Source organism: Cricetulus griseus, chromosome 2, assembly GCF_003668045.3.
Source record: "Cricetulus griseus strain 17A/GY chromosome 2, alternate assembly CriGri-PICRH-1.0, whole genome shotgun sequence".
In the NCBI taxonomy this organism is placed as follows: Eukaryota; Metazoa; Chordata; class Mammalia; order Rodentia; family Cricetidae; genus Cricetulus; species Cricetulus griseus.
The window spans coordinates 281,049,938-281,066,686 of record NC_048595.1 but is presented as its reverse complement, the minus strand read 5'-3'; the positions used below and the strand labels follow the sequence as shown (position 1 = coordinate 281,066,686).

The 16,749-nt window shown below is 45.0% G+C and overlaps 1 protein-coding gene and 1 non-coding gene across 3 annotated transcripts in view; one reads left to right on the top strand and one right to left on the bottom strand.

The window, feature by feature from the left end:
- The window catches only part of LOC100768899 (UL16-binding protein 1), a 157,714-nt gene that overhangs the window by 74,661 nt on the left and 66,304 nt on the right, over window positions 1-16,749 (top strand). The window lies entirely within an intron of this gene.
- LOC113834100 lies at window positions 8,935-9,097 on the bottom strand. Its single transcript, XR_003482401.1, has one exon. It is a non-coding gene; the product is annotated as a U1 spliceosomal RNA (small nuclear RNA).

Genomic DNA, 16,749 nt, shown 5'->3' with positions numbered 1-16,749 from the left:
CACATCAGTATCTTCACAAACACACAATGCTCCTGCAAAAACACACCACAAAAGGGGGGGAAATGGTGACAACAGATTTACAAATTCACTTCCAAGGGCCTGATGTGACAGTGGTGGACAGACCCATGGGTTTGATTTGACAATACTGGACAAATGTGTGCAAATGATTTCTAAGTCACCAGCATGGAACTCCCAAGGGAAAAGAAACCTCTTGGGAAATGGCTCCAGAATGAGTTCATGGACATTTCAGTTATACATCTGGGGAGAGCTGGGGTTTCTGGGACTCACTGGCCAGCTCAGAGAGCAGAGACCAGTGAAAGACCTTTATGCTAAAAGCAAGGTGTTGCCACCTGTGGATCCACACCAAGATTCATCTCCATCCTGTAAGTACAATACACACACACACACACACACACACACACACACACACACACACTTTCTCAAACAAAATTCACCTGCAAAAACACGCTCAAAAAAAAAAAAGTGACAGCAGATTCACAAATTTTCCCTCATTGACTGGATTTTCTTATGAAGAAGCTTCTTCTAAAACACAAAGCAGAAGGCTCATTCTCTTTCACCTCATGATCATGAGTATTTTATTTGTGTGTGTAGCTCTGCCCCATGTGCAGTCTGTCAGAAGCCTGCACAGAAGCTCCTGGAAATGCAGTTACAGGTTGTGAACAGCACAGCCTAGTGGCACATGCATTTAATTGCAGCTCTCCAGAACCAGAGGCAGGCAATCTCTGAGTTTGAGGCCCCCCTGATCCACAGAGTGACCTCTAGAACAAAACAAACAAAAAACAAAGCAAACAAACAAATAAAAAAAACCCCTGGTAGGTTCTGAACTTTGCTGGGAGTGTTGTGAATCCAGTTTTATTCTTTTAAACTCTCTGAGTCATCTCTCCAGGCCCCAGAACCTGCTTTTAAGGGGAAGAAATTTGCTGTTGTTTGTTTGTTTGTTTGTTTGTTTTATAGCAGAATTATCCTGAAGGTCTTAGGTACTCGTGTCACAGAGTTAAGGAGGAAAGCACAGCCTTGCTGACAAGATAGCAATTGTCTTCAACAGGGAGAGAGTAAAAGAAAGGAAATGAAATCGAGGTGGGAAGTTGGGAGTAGGGGTGCACAGGGACAGGAACAGAAAAAAGGGCACACTAAGAAATACCTGGGGGCTGATCTACTGTGGCAAAAGGGACAGCAAATCACTTGACCAGGCAAGAGGGGGTGAAAGGAAAGGAACCTGGTGGGGCAAATGAGTCTGGAACTGAGAAACTTGATAAACAGGAAGTGAAGAGCAGGATGGAGGTCTAAGGGAGATTAAGCTGAATGGGAAACAGCTAGAATCAGAGGCACCTACTTTGAAGAGGACGGGATTGCCTCATAGTGGTCTTGGCTGTTGGGGAGCACGTGACAGGGCGGAGCTGGGGTTTACTTTAAATTTCGCGGACCTTATTTAGCTCCCTTCTGAGGAGTCATCAGCTGAAGGCGCGGACATTATTCTGTCTCTATCTTTCCTGATTCTGTTGCCCAAGGTCGCCGAGGGCTCAGCGGCAGGTGAGTGAGGTGAAGGGACCGGACCGTGGGGTGTGGAGCCCAGGACAACGGAATGCACAGTCGCGCCATCCATGCAAGCAAGCCAAGCCGCGAGCAGGTCCATGCAAGCAAGCCAAGCAGCGAGCAGGGAGAGAGGACACGGGAGAGGGATGCGCAGGGGACGAAGAGGCTGCAAAGGGGGACTAGGGCGAGGCTTAAGTGAGGCGGGAGTGCGGGGAGCGGGGCAACGGAGGGGTGTGAGATGGACAGGCAGGGAGACTGGCAGTGCACAAGAAGGGACGCAGCTCCCGGGGACTGATGTAGTGAGTGGTGAGTGAGCAGTGAGCCTGGCAGCGGGCTGGGGGTGCACTCCCTGACCTGTGAGCCTTGAGCGCGCGCCGGAGGTTAGCGCCAAGTGGGTAGGCTCGCGTCTGGCGGGAGGCTTGAGCTGCGCTTGGAACTTTCTAGCCCTGAGCGGTCAGAGAAAAAGGGAGCTAGGCGGAGCGCGGGGGTGGGGGTGGGGTGGGGTGGGGAGATGAGGTGACAAAGAACAGGGTGGGAAGCGCCACCGCGGTGAGGGGGAGTGCGCAAAGAGTGGGGAGCAGGGGAATGATGGGTGCAGCCAGAGGGAAGCGAGGCAACACACTAGGAGCAAGAGACTTTAATAGGAGCCAGGCAGCAACTACAGGGCAGCAAGACAGGAGAGGGCAGCAAGGGCTGAGAGCCAGCAAGGCAGCCAGGCAGCAATCCTGAAACCTCCCCTAGACCAGAGTCACAGTCCCCACACTTGTCCTTTCATAGTCACAAGCTCCATGTCCCCAAGTCTGAAGAAAATCACAGTGCACTGAGGGGGAGGACCACAGCCAAACGGACCTGGGGGATCCTGAAATTGTAGGAAAAGTTGGAAACTAGGAACCAGCATGGCTGGAGCACAGAAAGGCCTGAACTCACAGCCCAGGTGCCTGGGACTTTGTGAATCCCTGTGCAGGTCCTGTGCTGAGCAGTACTGATTCTCTCCACAGCTCCAGTCACACCTGCACACAGCCAGGCCTCAGGAAGAAGCCATGGCAAAGGTTGCAGCCCCAGGATGCAGTCTTTTCCAGAATCTTAGCCTTTTGGTTCTACTGAGCTGTCTGGGGAGCACGCTGCTGACTGGTGAGTTCCAGGAATTTAACTGGGGAAGGGAAAGGCCCTGGACTACTGAGGCAGGAAGGTCCCAGAAAGGTCCTGGACTTCTCCTTCTCTAAACCATTTCCAGGATTTAAGTCCTGGCTCCCAGGTCCGCACCATGTCCCTCCCTCATTGGATAAAGTTAGGGGAAAGTTACTGCCCCAGGGCCAAGGAAGGGGCTATATGAACTAGGGGGGGAAAGGTAACAGAGGGGAGTAGCTAGTGACAACCTCAGCACCACTGCGATCACCTGAAGCCTAAACTGAATCACCAGTGCTGACCCCTCCAGGAGGGGATCTCAGTCAGCACTCCTGGATCCCAAGGCAGGCTATATTCTGAAGACTGCCTTCCCAGGGATTCCTCAAAAGCCCTCCACCATTCCAGGACCTCCTTGCCCTTGAACTCTCTTTCCTACCTTCCTAAGATATTCTCCAGCAGGTGACAAGGTCTCACTATGTAGTTCCTGCTGCATGGTGCTGAGTGCTTTTATTGTCAGTACTAAGAAGGCAAAGGCAGGGGAACCCTGGGGTCAGTGGCAGGCCTGTCTAGCCGACTTGGTGAGTGCCAAGCCTCTTAGAGACCTTGTCTAGTCGTACTACTGTGACACACTTGTAAGAGGGTATAAAAATGGTTTTATCTAAAGTCTGGAGGTCTGAGCATAAATACTTCCTACTAAAATATTTTATTATTACTATTTATTGGTTCATATTTGGAAGTTATTATATCAGGATGATTTCTTTAAATCACCTTTATTATTTCCTGTTCCTGCTTTAGCAGAACAGTTTCCTTTCATCAAACTTCTAAGTGGATTTTTCTTACAGATAATTGATGCTTATTCTATGTGATCCACCAAGCGCCTAGTTTGTGACCTTTAGGTCAAGTTAGTTCTCTGCTTCAGAGGACTCAAGTTCATTTCTAACAAATCTTCCAGAAGAGTTTACTGAGTGAGAAGGAATCCCAGCCATTAACTAACAAATACAAGCCTTAGGAGTGGCAGGAAGGGGAAAGGAGAGTGTGAGGAAACTACAGAGATAGGAAGAAACTGGTGGTAGAAGAAGCAGAGAAGAGGCGGGAAGAGGAAGCTGGTGAGAGGGGATAAGAAAGGAGGTCCCCGACCCTCCAGGAATCGGGCTAATAGTAGGAGTTTTGGGGAGGGAGAAGAAAAGAGGGGATTTGGTTTTAAATGTGTTTTGCATTTATTTAGTGTAAATATATTACACAATTGTTAAAAGTTTCTTTACATTATTTGTTTTAGATTTCAGGCTCACACACTTGTTGGTACTGTCTGCTGAACAGAACAGCTTTAGGATGTTGGGTCTTCTGATTTTAGAGAAAGTCTGGGGGACCAGGGGACATAGGTGTGCTGAGTGACACTTTCCTGAGGACGGGGAGAGAGATTGGGGCTTCAAGCAGGTCACAGACAGAGACGTCTTCCTGAGGATGAGTCAGGGTTGCAGTTTGACATGGGAGAATCTGAGATATGATACCCAACACTGTTGTGTGAAGGGCCCAGTGGGGACATGGGGACACAGGTAAGGACTATGCTCACAGGTGGCAGCTGTCCTTTCCATGACAAGTTACAGCATTACTCCTGGAGCCTTTCCTGAACTCCCAGGCTGCATTCTGATTTCATCACATGTTCTACGATGCTTCCTTTCCCTGTGTGTTCCCTAGACTTTTATCCCAGGAACACAGATAGTATCTGATATATTTTATTCTCAACACTTGATAAGACTCACTAAAATACTAGTAAGATAGAAACACCAGGTGACACTGTGCATATCTCATGGATCCTACCAAACTAAGAGTCAAAAGCTGCACAGAAATAAGGGTTCAGAAGCTAGTGGACTTCTTGACCCGAGGCCCTGACTTCCTGCCCTTTTGCCAGTGAGAATGAATCTGGTGTCATAGAACCACAATTCCTATTTTGTACCTCACAGTCATGTGTCTCTCACAGATACACCCTCTCTTAGATGCCACTTCAGTATCAAGTCTCGTCCCAAAGATGGCCAGAAAGAATGGGAAGTACAGTGCACAGTGGATGGAGTGCTTTTCATTCAGGATAGTAACACGGGAAAGGCGGTAAATGATTCTGAAATATGTAATGATTGGCACGAAAAACTAAAAGACACTGGAGAAGACTTGAGGAACCAGCTAGTTAATATGGAAGAGGAGAAATTGCTGACCAGGGGTGAGTATGGGACAAAGTATCAATAAGAGACAGGAAGGGCAGAGCCCATGTGGGAAGGGGCTGTGGTTGTATTTGCGTGAAAGAGCTGAGTCCTGTTCCAGGCTGGAAGGACTTGGTACCCAGTGGATAAGAAATGACAAGTCAGGAAGGGAAGAACATAGGTACTGAGGGTGCAGAGGAAAACGTGACCAAGGAGGGGTTGATGGCTCTATAAAGGGAGGAGATGACGATTTTGTGTGTTATTTGCAGATAATCACAACTTGCAGGGCACCATGGTATCTCAATATAAACAAGGACAACTCATTCCTGGCCCCTGGAACTTCACCATTGATGGACAGTATGCCTTCTGCTTTATTCGCTATAATCTAAAGAACAAGAAATGGGAAGTGATTAACTGTAACACCGCAGGTATCCTTGAGCACTTTGAGAATCACACGGAACTAGCACAACATCTAGATAAACTCTCCAATCACCATTCCAAACGATGCCTTGAGGGATTCTTAAAGCACCAGGAGGAAATGCCAAGTAAGTAGCTAGATAGATTATTACCAGGAAACCTTCAGAGGGAGGGAAGGCATGACAATTCTCTCGAAATTTCTGGTGACTTTGCTGTGTAGTCGTCAGCATGTGTGCATAATAGAAGATTCAGCAGACTGAATGAGTGATTTCGTGGTGGTCTTCCTGTCTTTGGAGCCACTGATAACCACAAGGATCTCTTTCCTACCTCACCTCTTAATGTTTCTCTTTCCCATTTAGCCAATGGCCCAGGCACTACATGGCCTGCTAATGGGGTACAAGTCTACGTGCATCACTGTAAACTTCCAGCCTTTTCCTCCTCACTTATATCTGCCCTTCCACCAGGCCCACATCACTTTGAATGTCTTTACTATCTTTCTCTGGCACAATTAAACACCAAATGAGCCAACATCCAGAAAGTTCTACCTACAGTAAAGATGTCACTTTGTTTGATGGCTTGATAGACATTTGCTTTCTTTGGTAATGAAATAAACTCTGCAAGGACATCGTACACACAACTCCACTCATCTGTACACAGGAATTGTAAAAACATTTATTACACCTGAGTTCCTCAGGCTCTGGGGAGAGTAGGTTCTGATGGAGGTATGTTTTTAGCTTTATCCTGAATTTTCCTGATTTTTCTTAAAGGACCAACATCAAGGACTCCAAAGATCACCGAGGTTACATCTGCCACCAAGCTTCCATCTACCATGAACACAACCCAGCTTTCACCTACCAGGCAGCTTACCAGTAACAGTATATTTACCATCTTGGGAGTAACAATAATCTTTGCTATTATTTGTTGTTGCATTTACAAGTATGTGACAAAGAAACTTTATCCCCAAGGAGGTAAGGAGCAGGCTAAGGTCTCACTCTAGTTTTTGGTAGGGTTAGTTTGCTGAGGACTTGTGACACGTGTACCACTGGGTATCAGGGATGTGAATTCCAGTCTTCATGCTTGCATATCAAGTGCCTTACCCACTGAGCCATCTTCCCTTCCCTCCAACACTGACCTTTGACAGTCTGGCTGCCAGAAGATACAGTATCTTCTGCTGAGACACCAGGAACTGAATGAAACAAGCCCCCCAAAGCCTCACTTGTATGTGCCACCACCATGACACTTACGATGGACTCACTCCATGTAAAGTAATATTCACACAATCATTAGGACTCCTCATTTTACTCTTTCTGTCTCACTTCCCTCCATGAGCATGCAGTTGAGTGGCTACTGGCATTTTTATTTAAAGAGAAAGTGAGGCAGGAATGTATTCTGAGTGCTTTAGTGGGATATGTCTCTGTGATCAAACTCTTTCGTGTATACTTGATACCAACATGCAGAAACCTCAAGCTGACTGTGCTGACTCACTAAATACCAGGACACAAGAAACATCTTAAAGGGACATGTAGATTAGCATTGAGAGCAGCATGTATTGCACCTGGTGAGGCTCATGACATCTTAGGCTCAGGAAGTGACCCATATAGATAGCATGAAATCCTGTCCCAGTGTGTGCCCTGGGCATTGCAGTTGCTCTAGGAGAATTTTCATGTGTTGACTCTATTGATGTCACAGCAAAAGAAGAAGAATTTGTGGAGTCAGATCTTCCAACTGAATTTGTTGTTCCAGAGATTCAGCTCAGGTTATCATCTCTGTACAATAAGCTCTTTAGTCACAGAGCCATTTCATTGACCCTAGGACAAGGAGTTGCCACAGGTTGTGGTGTGCTATGACACATCAGGGTGCCCAGAGGGACACTGCTCCACAGTTCTCTTCATCAGGAAATGCCCAAGATGCTTAATAAAGACATCTCTCAACTCAATTTCCCTATTTTGTCCTCAAGCATTCAAAGTTCAGTTTTTTTCCATTGATTTATTTAGCTCATAAATAAAGTCATGCACAATTATGATACAGAATACAGTATGTTCACAATGGCATGGCTAAATTAAACCAATTAACATGTTATATCACACATATTCATCATTTTTGTTTTGAGAACACTTAAAGTATACTATCTCACAACTTTTAAAATATAGCATATTGTTATCAACCATATTTATCATGCTCTCAGTAGACCTCAAGACTTCAGAGAGTCCATGCCTCTTGTCCAACTGCAGTTTTATATCCTTAAACCAATCGTTTCCCCATTGTTAAAAGACCCACAATGAGGCCTAATAGCCACAATTCTGCTCTCTGTTTCCATAAGTTCATCATTTCTAGGTTACATATAAAATTGAAATTGTGTGACATTTGTCTTCCAGTGTGTCACTTATTTTTTTTTTTTTGGCAAGCATATAACTTTACTACTTACTAAAGATGAAATCAAATTTGCATGCCCAGTTGAGCTTACCTAAGAACATGGATGTGTGAGCAGCAGGAGTGCAGACCTAGAGCAGGGACCATATAGAAACTTTTCAGAATGGAGACTACTTAGAACTTAGAATTTATGTCTTGTGGTAATCATTTAAAAACCTACAAGACTCTGTTCCTTGCTCTAATGTTTCCATTTTAATACCATATGCTTTAGCCAAAATGCTATTAGTGCAATTTGTTTTCACTTTCTGGTATAATACTAGATGGACTTAGGGGCATAAAGATAGGATCCTTGGACTTGGGAAGTGGAGCCAAGAGGATCAGGAATAAAAGGCCATCTTTGATTATGTAGTGAATTTGAAACCAGTTCAAGCTACAAGTGGAGACCTAATCTCAAAGAAAGAACGAAAGAAAGAGAGAAGGAAATAAAAAGGAAAGAAAGAAAGAAAGGGAGGAAGGAAGGAAGATGAGAAATTATCATCATTTATCATCATCATCATCATTATTATTATTATATATGGGTTTATGTCTTTATAAAAATCTTATTGGAGAATGTCACCAAATGTTATGCCTGTGTCATACTCCACAAACTAGTAGCTATAGGTTATGATAGTCTTTAAGGCATAAACAGAATAGACAAAGTTTATTTAAGAGGTGGAACCCCAGTACATACCTATAATTCCAGCATTGAGGAGGCTGAGGTAAAAGGATCACCAAGTTTGCCAGGCAGTGGTGGCACAGGCCTTTAATCCCAGCACTCGTGAGCCACAGGTAGGCAGATCTCTACAAAGCTACACAGAGAAACCCTGTCTCAAAAACAAAACAAAACAAAAAGGATCACCAAGTTCAAGGCCGGGCTGAACTGCATGGTGAGATCCTGATGAAGCAAAAGGCCAATCCAAAAAAATAAAAAAGGAACCTATCTAACTTGATCGATTACTTTGCTGGACTTCAGTGCACATAGAACTTCAATGCTAATCCTAGTGTCCTTTGGAATTGAAAGAACTGTTTACAAAAGGAAAGTGAAACTCATTCTCAACACCAACATCCTTAGATTTTGCCATATGCAGTCTAGAGCTAACACACAGAAGTATGATGAAAATGGCAAACATGCTGATTTTCTATTATTATTTCAATACCTCCTCTATAAGCATGCTTAGTAAACAAAAAAAAAAAAAAGATTTACATCTAATATCGGGTAATATTTCAAGATAATTTTTTTAACTTTTCCACTAGGAAAGAGATTGAACCACACATTTTTCATCCCAGTTTCCCGAGTTTGGGGAAATCTCAGGGGTCAGCACACCCCAAATGCAATGGGTGAACCTTCCCCTGGGGATACCACCAACACGATCATGATGTCTCCCTGGCTAGGTAAGAAGTTGTTTTTTTTTTTTTTTCAAACTGTGAACTCTGGATATTGTACACACTTGTAATCACAACACTTGAAAGCTGAGTAAGAGCCTGTGGTACCTGGGAAGTTCCAAGCAAGCTTAGACCACAAAGTAAAAACCTTATCACAAAAGAACCACAAACCACATTGAAAGTAAAGTAAAAGGCCAGCTGCACCAGAAATACAGATACTTGGCTGACCTTTCACCTGTTTTGATTTTATTCACTTTTTAAAATTAAATATCAAAAACCCATTTTCATCTGAACCACATATGGCAGAAAGGTTTGAAGTAATTACACACACACACACACAGAGAGAGAAAGAGAGAGAGAGAGAGAGAGAGAGAGAGAGAGAGCACTGGAAAGCTGAGCTGCACAGTCTGTGACGTGGGGAGATCTCCCATCTGAAATGAATTAGAGCAGGCTGCAGATGTGCAGGTGCCACTGTAACTGACACCCCCTTTCCATTACCAGGTGCTTCTCCACAATACTCCTCAGCTTCCTCATCTGTAGTCTGATCTACAATCATTGCCAACAGCTGCCTCTGCTGTTACTCTTCTGCATCACAGCCAGGAAAGAAAAGCATGTGATGATGTTGGGAATCTGCCATTTCACTCTGACCAAACATCTGTGAAATATTTAAATATTTAAGTTGACTGTCTCCAGGCCTCCTTTATCACTTCATCAAGATCTAACAGGCCATTTTCACCAGTGACTCCATCTTGTTTTTTTCCTATTCTCTTTCTCATTCTTAGAGTATGACCATGAGGAGATCAGGCTATTCCCTGCTCTAGGTTACTCTTTGTATAAAATGATGGCTTTCAGGCTGAGTCTTCCCCAAGGTGGCTCCATTTTGCAAGCAAAAAGTTGATGCCTGGGCATCTCCTATACACACAGACATGCCTTCTGTCTAGAACCACCCATAAGGCAAAGTCAGATAAATGCCTTATTCCTAAAAGTGAAAAGAAATCACTTATAGACATATCAAAATCAGTAAGACACACGAGAATTAGGACATTTCAAAATCATCTGTGCTGGATATTTTATGTCAGTTTGACACAAGCTAGAGTTTTTTGAAAGGAGGGATCCACAGTTGAGAAAATGTCTCACTATGACCCAGCTGTAGGTCATTTTCTTAATTAGTGGTTGATGGCAGAGGGCCCAGTCCACTGTGGGTGGTGCCATCTGTGGGCTGATGGTCCCAGGCTCTATAAGAAAGCAATGGAACAAGTTATGAGGAACAAGTCAGAAAGTAACACCCTCCATGGCCTGTGCATCAGCTCTGTCCTCCAGGTTCCTGCTCTCCTTGAGTGTCTGTCCTAGTTTCCTTCAGTGATGACTACAACATGGAAGTGTAAACCAAATAAACTCTTTCCTCCCCAACTTGCTTTGTCATGGTGTTTTCATCACAGCAATAGAAACCCTAAATGGGACAACATCTGAAAAATCAGACCTGAGAAATTATCAGATATCCCAACCTGAAGTAGGAACAACACCCTCACCAGGACCCACAAGAACACACATGTAACAGGCTTTTGTGGGGGTGGACACCAACCGGATCCCAAATGACATGGAGACTTATTATTAGCTATGAATGCTAAGCCTTATCTTACACTCATTTGTTGCTAACTCTTATTTAAATTAACTTGTTTCTCTTCATCAGTTTTTTGCCTTGGGCATTTTACCTTACTTTGTTTTCCCTTGTATATCTTACTTTCCTGCTCTTTCCATGTGTGGCTTCTCACCGTGGGTGAGTCCCTCTCTTTCTCCCCCCTTCTCTCCTCTTCTCTGAGCCTAAATTTCTCCTCTTATTCTGTCTACCCACCATCCTGCCTATCCCTTTTCGCCCAAACTGTTAGTCATTCTGCTTTTTTATTACGTCAATTGCCTTCGGCAGGTAAGGTGAAACAGCAACACATCTTTACGTAATTAAACAATGTAGCAGAAACAAATGGAACACACATCCGCATGGTTAAATTAATATTCCCCAACGTAAACAAATATAATGCATCTTCATATAGTTAAGGTAATATTCTGCAACATAAACAAATGTAACACATCTTTATATAGTTGAAATAATGTTGCACAACACAGCCTAACACAACAATGGTGATGCCCACCACTCACCTCACAACACATTCCCATGTGTGTATCAAGAGACCAACTAGCAGAGAACTGATTGTCCCCTGTGCTTCAGCTCAGGGTTAGCACATGCTTCAATTCCTAACCATGCTCTGTATCCATCTAACGCTGTCCTTCACCTCCCCTCCTTCTCCTCCCATGGTCCTGCACTTCACCCCCTGCAGTTCCATTCAAGCCTGAACCCAGCTAAGCCCTGTTAGTCCCCAGCTCTCCAGTTGGCTCCTTACTATATTGTCTGACCAACTGCATCTGAACCAACTCTCTACCTCTAACCTTAGTGAGGCTTCCATGTGTGGATTCCTTATCCTTCTATGGCCATTCTATAACTTACACACATACAGCACATACATGGACATGGAAACATTCACAGGCACACACACACACACACACACACACACACACACACACACACACACACACACAGATCATATACATTCACAGACATATATATGTACATATACATACAAATATATACATATTTGTACACACACACACACACACACACACACACACACATATATATATATGCACTGTGTGATGTGTAATATAAGATCTGAGAGTTAAAATTAGTAATTAATATTGGAATAAAAGAACCCATATTTGCAAGTGGCCACTTACCAAAAATAACTGTAGTCCCAGAAACAGATATGGGATTATGTATTCATTATTATGCAATAAATGCTGATATGGCAGAAAGACACAGACATACCCACCTACATTTGTGACATAGCATGTTCATTGGGAGATTCCCTATATTAACAGAATCCAATGAGAAATAGGCCTTTGGCAAAGTAATCTCAAATGCACATATTTTTGTCAATCAAGTTAAATCACTTGGTGATGTAATAAAATTCATCAGCACTGCCAGAGACTCAGGAACATACAGGAAGCTTGCCCTGTTGACCCAGGGCCTATTGCACACCACAGTATAACCTTACACTGTTCAGGTGATGCCTGACCCATGCTCGAGAATGGGGGAAGCCTCCAATCCAGTTAGATGAAGAGTCAGAGGTAAGAGGGCTGGGCAGGCACATGGTCCCAACTCATAAGGAATTGTTTAATAAGTCAAGTAAGAAATAAAGCAGAACAGAAAGAAAGAAGCAAACCTCAGATCAAATCCCACAGATCCCAGCTTTCTGACCAGGTCTCTGTGGTTTATTCATCACTTGTGACCTGAGTCAGGTCAGCCCCAAAGCCATGTGTGTCCAGGCAAGCATGGCAGTTTCAAGAAGGACCATTGCTGTAAGCGCTATTAAAATGTTAGCAGGGCTCAGTGAGGAGTCTCCTTTTAATGCCCAATGCTCTCTAGTCTGAAAGCCTGTCTTGTGCGACTTTATCTGTCTCCCAGGGACACGCGTCCATAGACAGTGAAGACAAATTTGCCAAAAAAGACTTCAGTTCATAGCTAAACCAGCTTTGGCACTGTCTTAGTTAGGGTTTCGGTTGCTGTGAAGAGACACCATGACCAGGACAACTTTTGTCAAGGAAAACATTTAATTGGGGCTGGCCTATACTTTCAGAGCAGACATGGTGCTGAGGGAGAGCTGAGAGTTCTACATCTTGGTCTGCAGGCAGCAGGAGGAGACTCAGTCACACCAACCCAACTTGAGCTTCTAAGAACTCAAAGCCTACCTCCAACAAGGGCACACCTTCTTCAACAAGACCACACCTCATAATAGTGCTACTCCCTATGGGCCAACCATTGGAACACATGAGTCTATTTGGGCTATACCTATTCAAACCACCACAATTGATTCAGATGGGTCTTTCTATCCTATCTCTCTGGCTGGAGGACATGGGATACATCAGACAGAGAGAGAGCACACATGCCTGAAGCTCCTAACATAAATGTTTCTTGGCTGATGACACATGACTTGGATGCATTGTTGTGTAATATTTTTTTAAGATGTGTCACATTTGTTTATGCTGTGGAGCATTTGTTTGATGCATGCAAAGATGTGTTGTTTTCTTTTATATTGCATTTGTTTCCCTCTGGGAGGCTATGTTATTTTTCCTGTCTAAAACACCTGATTGGTCTGATAAAGAGCTGCATGGCCTATGGTGAGGCAGGAGAAAGGATAGGCAGGGCTGGCAGGCAGAGAGAATAAATAGCAGGATAAATTTGGGAAGACAAGATCAAGCAACAAGAAAAGCGGGAGAGGAAGACCCAAAGGGTCAGCCTCCCAGCTACACAGCAATCCACAGAGTAAGAAGTAAAAAGAGGTGTACAGAACTAGAGAAAGATAAAAGCCCAGAGGCAGAAGGTAGAGTGGATAATTTATGTTAAGAAAAGCTACCTAGAAATAAGCCAAGCTAAGGCAGGACATTCATAAGTAAGAAAAATTTTCCATGTGATGTATTTGGGAGCTGCGTGGTCCGCCCCCCAAAGAGCCAACAAGTCAAAACAACAACAGCTGCCCACTGAAAGGAATTTGCTGTTAATCTAGAGGTTGCATGAGACCCAGGCACCATGCTTGGAAGACAGCAATCTGAGTGTCTCTCAAGTAGCTACCTGGAGCCTCAATCTGTCCCACTGTGCTAGATGGAGCAGCAGCATGTGTTAGGCCGACCTGCAAGGTTAGTGCCACAAACCAACTTTGTTTTGTTATGATCAGCTAAAGGTCCCAACAGTTACTTTTAGAGCCTTGAAAGACGCCATTCTCCTTCCAGTATCAGTGGTGCCATCTGCTAGCATGGGCAAAACTCTTGTTGTCTGTGTGACTTCCCTTGGAAGCACAGAGGAAGAACTCTTCTCTTAAGAGGCTGAAAATATGCTGATTAGAGTCCAACCCCGAGTCTCCCAACCTCTCTGTGTGTTTGAATGAAACTGGACCCCATAGCCTTAGAGGTTAGAATACTAGCTCCCTAGTTGGAGGAACTATTTAGGAATGATTAGGAGGTGTGACCTTGATGGAAGAGATGTGTCAATGGAGGTGGGCTTTGAGATTTCCAAAAATTTCCACCATTCCCAGGCTTCTGCTCCAGGATCCAGATGTGACCTCTGCTGTTTCTGCTGCCCTGCTAAGCTCTGCCATTATGGACTCCAGCCCTCAAAAAGCAGGAACCCAATTAGATGCCTTGTGGTTTTTGTTGTTGTTGTTTTGTTGTTTTTTGGTTTTTCAAGACAGGGCTTCTCTGTGTAGCTTTGTAGCCATTTATGGCACCCGCTTTGGAGACCAGGCTAGCCTCGAACTCACAAAGATCCACCTGCCTCTGCCTCCCGGGTGCTGGGATTAAAGGCTTGCGCCACCAACACCTGGCTAGATGCCTTGTCTTTTAAGATGCCTTGTTCATGTGTTTAGTCACAGCAACTGTAACTAAGCAACTAAGGCAGGCAAGTAACTAAAGTGAAAAGTAACTAGGGCAGCCTTGCTGATCAAGAGGACAGGTAACTTAGCAGGTAAGCCCCTTTCTGAGATATCTTATCTGGATTTCAGGGGACCAAACCTTCTATGCTTTCTTAAAACATACAAAAAGAAAAGAGTATGAGGGTGTGGTGCTATGTGTTGTCCACTTGACTATATCTGCAATGAACTCCAATCCAGAAATGGAGGGCACACCTGTGAGATGTTTTGCTTAGTTTTGGGTGGGTGAGTCACTCCTCATCAGTACCTCTGGAGCAGGAAGACACGTGCCTTTAATTCAGATCTTTAAGCAAGAAGACACACCTTTCATCTAGACCTGCCTTATCCCTGAAGCTTATATAAGTACATAGACAAAGGCAGTTTAAGTTCTCTGCCTGCTTGTTCTCACCTTGACACCACATCCTTTCCTTCCCTGGCATTCCAGCACACCCTGAAGGCCATCAGAGACATCCAGCCTTGTGAACTGAGTAAGTACTGGACTCTAGGACTTAGCCAGCCATTTTTGGATTAGCTGAACTGGAGCCTGTAGGTCATTCCAATAAATCTCCATTATATAAGAGAGACATTCATTCTATAAATTCTGTTACTCTGGAGAATCCTGACTAATATAAGGAGCCTGGAGGTGGAGATGAAGTTAGGGAGAGAGAGGAGGTGGGGGCAGGAGGGGCAGGAAGATGGGTTGCCACAGTCAGAGAGGAGTGAACAGGATCCCTAGGCCATAGGCAAGAGGCAAGCAAGCGAGTGGGAGGAGGGTGTTTCTGCCACGAAGGTGGGGGAAGGGAGCAAGGAAACCCCACAAATGCATGTGCACTTTGGCCAGGGTTACTTCCCTTTCTGGTTGCAGCTGCCTATGGCCACTTTCTTGGCTTTCTGTCCAGGTTTGCTGCAGAGGGTTCCCAAGGACCTGACTGGTGAGTGAGAATCTGGGTGGTGTGCATTCAGAAGCCTGGAGGCCCTCCTGCTTGGACCCCACCCCTACCCCTGCCAATTCTACTGCCTCCCCACCCCCTAGCACTATGACTTGAACCAAGGCAGGGGCCACAAACAAACCCACAGGGAGTGGAGATCAGCCTGCAGGGACCCTGGGGTGAATCTGAAGGATCTAGACAAACTAGAACTAGGAACTTGTTTTGACTACACCAAAGAGGAGAAATAATCTCGAATTCACTGTATAAGTTTCACAGTGTTTCCTGGGGCTGGGCTATGAGCAGAGAGTGACTGAGCCTTTCCTATCATTACAGACAGTCACATCAAGCCCAGTCTAGAGAAGAAACCTCGGAGCTCACCCTGCTTCTCTCCCTGCTGTCTGTCCTGTCTGTCTGTGTGCAGGGCTAGATGGTGACTTCCAGGGATCAGATGAGAACAGGACAGGGTGGGGCAGTTTAAGGGGGTTAGGGACACACAGTTTGTCTGTGTTTAGAGTTACCTGGTGAGTTTCTGGGATCCTACATGGGGGTGGGGAGTTTTCTCTTTTTGGGGCTAGCCAGTGAGTTCTGGACATCAGATTGGGAGGGGAAAAACAGAGGAGCAGTGTGGAAGCACAGGGATTCCTCAGTTCAAGACTCTTTCCAGAAGAGTCCAGCTCTCAAGTTCCTTCTATCCCTCACCCCAACCCTTCACTCTGTACAAAAACTAGCTCTCAGGCATTGCCTGGGCTCTGTGCTTTTAAACTTCTCAGTGTGCTCACAGCACATGCAACCAGCAGCTGCTCCACATATTTTCACCCCTTCACCCAAAACTCTGGTCTTTATATAAAGGAGTTTACTCTGTACCCCAGGCTAGCCTTGACGTCACCATGTTGCCCAAGCTGGCCTTGAACCACAAACTTGCTTAACTGCAGGAATTGAGGGCCTGTGCCACCACACAGAGATATTCTGCCCACCCAATTGGTTTATTGTTGACCCTGTCCCAGCTCCCCTCCCTTCCCTGCCTTGCCTCACTACTCCACTCAGACAGAGCTTTAAGCCCCTCCTTCACTACCTGTCTACACTTACACCCTGCAACTGAGGATGCTCTCCAGCAACCCCACCCCCTCTCACCACACCACCCAAAGCACTGTCCTCTCCACTGTAGAGGACAGTGAAATGGTGGAGTAGGAGCACATGGAAGCTTCTGCCCTTGTACCGCAGGCTGAT